The sequence below is a fragment of the Papio anubis genome, chromosome 5, assembly GCF_008728515.1.
Source record: "Papio anubis isolate 15944 chromosome 5, Panubis1.0, whole genome shotgun sequence".
NCBI lineage: Eukaryota > Metazoa > Chordata > Mammalia > Primates > Cercopithecidae > Papio > Papio anubis.
In genome coordinates, this window is record NC_044980.1 from 131,905,170 (window position 1) to 131,910,736 (window position 5,567).

A 5,567-nucleotide genomic window follows, 5' to 3' on the forward strand; every position below is an offset into this window, starting at 1 on the left:
GCCCATAGCAACTTTATTTACAACAGCTAAAACTGGACACAACCTCAAATAATCATAACAGAAAGACAAAATACATTGGAGACGGGACAATCTATTATAAGGATTACCAGCCAGATGTGGTGGCTCATGCCTGTAATCCCAGCACTTAGGGAGTCTAAGGCAGGAGGATCATTTGAGGCCATGAGCCTGAGACCAGCCCTGTCTCTACAAAAAAATTGTATTTGTTTTGTTTCTTGTTTTGAGACGGAGTTCTTGCTCTGTCGCCCAGGCTGGAGTGTAGTGGTGCGATCTCAGCTCACTGCAAGCTCTGCCTCCCGGGTTCACGCCATTCTCCTGCCTCAGCCTCCCAAGTAGCTGGGACTACAGGCGCCCGACAACAAGTCCGGCTGATTTTTTTGTATTTTTTAGTAGAGACGGCGTTTCACCGTGTTAGCCAGGATGGTCTCGATCTCCTGACCTCGTGATCCGCCTGCCTCAGCCTCCCAAAGTGCTGGGATTACAGGCGTGAGCCACCGCGCATGGCCAACAAAAAAATTTTAAATAGACGTGTGGTGGCACACAACTGTAGTCCTAGCTACTCAGAAGGCTGAGGTGAGAGGATTGGTTGAGCCCAAGAGTTCAAGGCTGCAGTGAGCTATGATTGTGCCGCTGCACTCCAGTTTGAGCAACAAAGCAAGACCCTGTCTCTTTAAAAAAAAAAAAAAAAAAAAGGCCAGGCACAGTGGCTTTTATCTGTAATCCCAACACTTTGGGAGGCCAAGGCAGGCAGATCATGAGGTCAGGAGATCGAGACCATCCTGGCTAACATGGTGAAACCCCGTCTCTACTAAAAATACAAAAATTAGCTGGGTGTGGTGGCGTGCACCTGTAGTCCCAGCTACTCAGGAAGCTGAGGCAGGAGAATCGTTTGAGCCTGGGAGGCAAAGGTTGCAGTGAGCCGAGATCTCACCACTGCATTCCGGTCTGGCAACACAGCGAGACCCCGTCTCCAAAAAAAAAACTCCCTTTGCCAGCACATATATTAAAATTAGAAAGATACAGAGAAGATTAGCGTGGTCCCTGAGCAAGGATGACAGCAAATTTGTGAAGCATTCCATATTTTTATGAAAGGATTACTAAGTAGCATTGAAGGCCTGATCACAACTGAAAATCAGACATTGGAGCTAGTGAACATAGTTTTTAGTTTTCTCTAGTAGCCTGAAGCCAAGAGGCAGAAACAGAGAAAACGAACCTTGTCTGATCTAACTTGTGGAAATTAGAGTAGGAGGAGGGACAAAATGACCAGAGGCAAAGGAACTGGAGGTAGTGGTGAGAATGGAGGGAAAATGACTCCATTTGTCCGAGAGCAGTTTAGAAACATACTGTCTGGAGTTTCCCTTGTTCTGTTCCCCACACTTCTGTGCTTCATGCCTCCACCTAGACTCAAAGGTAAGAAAATCAGCTAATCCTCTTTGTACATTGGGACTCAGGCTTAAAGGAGAGAAGGTAGTAGAAGCCACAGTTTGTGTTAAAAGAAGGCTCAGCAACAGATCCAGGACAAGGCAGCGGTGCCCCTGAAATGTTGCTCTAATGTGGGAAAGCAAGGAAAGGCAGAGGCAAATCCTGACTTTGTGTGGCCACCAAGGAGGATGATGCTGCTCTGAGGGTTTGAGGAGCCGTCATCTGTGATGTGTGGCAACTCACGGCCTGAAAAATTAATTGGGCTGCTCCAGATAGGAAATAAAATGGAAATTCTCTCCAAGCAGGTGTCCCACTAACTCAGCAGGAAGCTGGGAACTGATTTGCACATTCCAACATCCTCTTCTCTCTCCCTTCTCCCTAGTCACAGCTGGTTTTACACTGCTCTCCGGGGAGGGGCATCAGAGATGTACAGTCTTACAGAGCTGGGAAAGAGGCTTCCTTGGAAGAGAAGACCAGGAAAAAAGAATGGAAATGGTTGTACCATTACAACTCTAATTTCACTTCCTCTCTGTTCCTGCAGGTTCAGTAGAAGGAAAAAGAGGTAAACTAATACTTGCGAAAGGTCTACTTCATGTTGGCTGGGCGCAGTGGCTCATGCCTGTAATCCTAGCACTTTGGGAGTTCGAGGTGAGTGGATCACTTGAGGTCAGGAGTTCGAGACCAGCCTGTCCAACATGGTGAAACCCTGTCTCTACTAAAAATACAAAAATTAGCTGGGCGTGGTGGCAGGTGTCTATAATCCTGGATACTTGGGAGGTTGAGGCAGGAGAATCACTTGAACATGGGAGGCAGAGCTCACAGTGAGCTGGAATGGCACCACTGCACTCCAGCCTGGACAACAGAGCAAGGCTCCATCTCAAAAAAAAAAAAAAAAAAAAAGGTCTACTTTGTGTCTAGCCCTATGCTGAAGACTTTCACATTAATCCTGCCAACAACTCTGCAAGTCCAAAATCATACTTGTTCTTACACATAAGGAAAACGGAGTTTGGGGGAGCAGAAATGTCACACAGCTGGCAAGGGGCAAGCCAGGAACCCAACACAGGGCAGTCTTACTCAAACTCTGAACTTTTTCTACTCTAGTAAGCTGAGTCGTGTTTTCTGTGTGTATTAAAGATTAATTGGCCCTATGGTTAGTGTAGGCACTGCACACAGTTTATCAAGCACTGACTTGTGGGAGAGGGCTCAATTACCCAATTCCCAGGGCACCTAGGGACACACAGACCAATGACTGAGACTGTTATTCATCAATAATAATAACAGCATCAACAATGAGATCCACCATTTCTTGAGATTTTACTAAGTGGTGAGCAACTTTTTAAGTGCTATATATGTATTATCTAATATTTATTCTCACCATAACCCCGAGAGGGAGCCAACAATTATCCTTTCAAGAATCCATGAAACATCTGAAAAAACTGATCACATGCTAGGCCTGAAAGCACATCTCGTCAGAAACCAAAAAATCAATTTGTTAGCAGCAGAACATAGCTGAGTCACAAGTCATGTGGCACCAGAGTATATTACCAGTGGCGAATCTGCATGGGTCTGCAGCAGTGCTGATCCTTGCCTCCTCAGAGGAAATAATTTGACCAAGGGGCATAAGGCAGAAGGAGAGACCGAGGCAAGTTTTAGAGCAGGAGTGGAAGTTTATTACAAAGCTTTAGAGCAGGAATGAAACTAAGTAAAATACATTTGGGGCCGGGTGTGGGGGCTCACGCCTGTAATCCCAACACTTTGGGAGGCAGAGGCGGGCAGATCACCCGAGGTCAGGAGTTCGAGACCAGCCTGGTCAACATGGTGAAACCCCATCTCTACTAAAAATACAAAATTAGCTGGTCATGGTAATGTGTGCCTGTAATCACAGCTACTTGGGAAGCTGAGGCACAAGAATTGCTTGAAGTCGGGAGGCGGAGGTTACAGTGAGCCAATATTTGGGACTCTGTCTTGAAAAAAACACAAAGGAAGTAAAGTACACTTGAGAGATCACATGCGTGGGTTTTATATGTTGTCATACTTCTGGGGTCTTGCATTATTTCTCCCCCGATTCTTCCCTTGGGGCCTTGGGGTGGGCTGTCCGCATGAGCAGCGGCCTGCTAGCTTGGGAAGGGAGCATATGCAGTGTGCTTACTGGAGTCATAGCATGCTCGCTTGAGGCATTCTTCCCTTACCAGTCTAGCATTTCTAGAGCAAGGTCGCATACCAGTTAAACTCCACCATTTTGCCTCTTAAAGTGCATTCTTGGGCCCCCTCGCCCAACTCCTGAGATCTTACCAGAAAGCTGCTGATAGCAGTTTCAGGTGTTTTCTATATATTAGGAGACTGCCTTTCCCTGGTACTGGCTGTGACCAATTATTAGTTTAGAGAGACAGTTAACAACTGCCTAGCCATCCCCTGATGGTCACCTGGCATTCCTGTTGTGTATGTGTTGAGAGGAGCCCTCTCCTGCCCTGCTTATGCCTTTCTAAGCTACGTACTGTAACACATTGACTTTCTCTAATCAAAATAGAATTCAAGGCCAGGAACGGTGGCTCATGCCTGTAATCCCAGCACTTTGGGAAGCTGGGGTGGGAGGATCAGTTGAGCTCAGGAGTTTGAGACCAGCCAGGGTAACATAATGAGACCTCATCTCTACAAAAAATAAAAAATCCTTCATCAGCTTAGGGAGATAAGATAAATAAATTAAAATTAAAATTAAAATTAATGAATTTAAAAAAAAATTTAAATTAGCTGGGCATGGTGGCACATGCCTGTGATCCCAGCTACTCAGGAGGCTGAGGTGGGAGGATCGCTTGAGCCCAGGAGGTCAAGACCGCAGTGAGCTGTGATCACACCACTGTACTCTCTTCTGAGTGACAGAACGACACACCATTTCAAAAAAAGCAAAAAAATAATAAAAAAATAATAATAGAACTCAATGACAGAAAGATAACAAGAGCCCCATGCATTTGGAAATATTTCTAGAATTATGGGATAAAAAATAAATCAAAATGCAGATATTTCAAAATAAAAAATAGCCATAGAAGACAAACTGGTATTTAAAGGGAAATGTATGACTTTAAATGCTCATATAAGGAAAGCAAGCTGGGTGCAGTGGCTCACTGCTGTAATCCCAGCACTTTGGGAAGCTGAGGCGGGCGGATCACCTGAGGTCAGGAGTTCGAGACCAGCTTGGCTAGCATGAGGAAACCCTGTCTCTACTAAAAATACAAAAATTAGCCAGGTGTGGTGGCATGCGCCTGTAATCCCAGCTACTTGGGAGGCTGAGGCAGGACAATCGCTAGAAGCAGAAGTTGCAGTGAGCCGAGTTTGCACCATTGTACTCCAGCCTGGGTGACAGAGTGAAACTCCATCTCATAAATAAATAAATAAAAATACAAAAATTAGCTGGGCATGGTGGCGGGCACCTGTAATCCCAGCTACTCAGGAGGCTGAGGCAAGAGAATAGCTTGAACCCAGAAGGCAAAGGTTGCAGTGAGCGAAGATTGCACCATTGCACTCCAGCCTGAGTGACAAGAGCAGAAAAAATAAAATAAAATAAAAGAGATGCTATAGAGAATCAACAAAACTTTTTTTGACAAGCTCAATCAAGAAAAAGGCATAAACAATATCAAAACATTTAAAAGGGCCGGGCGCGGTGGCTCACGCCTATAATCCCAGCACTTTGGGAGGCTGAGGCAGGCAGATTACCTGAGGTTGGGAGTTCCAGACCAGACTGACCAACATGGTGAAACCTCATCTCTACTAAAAATACAAAAATTAGCCAGGCATGGTGACTGGCCCCCATAATCCCAGCTGCTTGGGAGGCTGAGACATGAGAATAGCTGGGTGACAGAACGAGACTCCATCTCAAAAAAAAAAAAAAAAAATTTACAAGAAGATATAGCTGTATAGCAGAAAATTTAAAGTCATAAGAGAACACTGTAAAAAAAAATCTTTTAAAGCAATAAGTTTGAAAATTTTGATGAAATGGGTAATTTCCCTTAAAATGGAAAAAAAAGTCCTATAATGGAGATGTTATTATTTTTTCTTTTCTACAGATAAGAAAACTGAGGAGCAGAGAAATAACTTGGTCAGATTCCCATAGCTGGTAAGAGATAGAGTCTAGA

The 5,567-nt window shown here is 44.8% G+C and overlaps 1 pseudogene; it reads left to right on the forward strand.

Annotated features, from left to right (window-relative positions):
* The first annotated feature begins 1,006 nt into the window (after positions 1-1,006).
* LOC116275076 lies at positions 1,007-1,103 on the forward strand (annotated as a pseudogene).
* Positions 1,104-5,567: the final 4,464 nt, after the last annotated feature.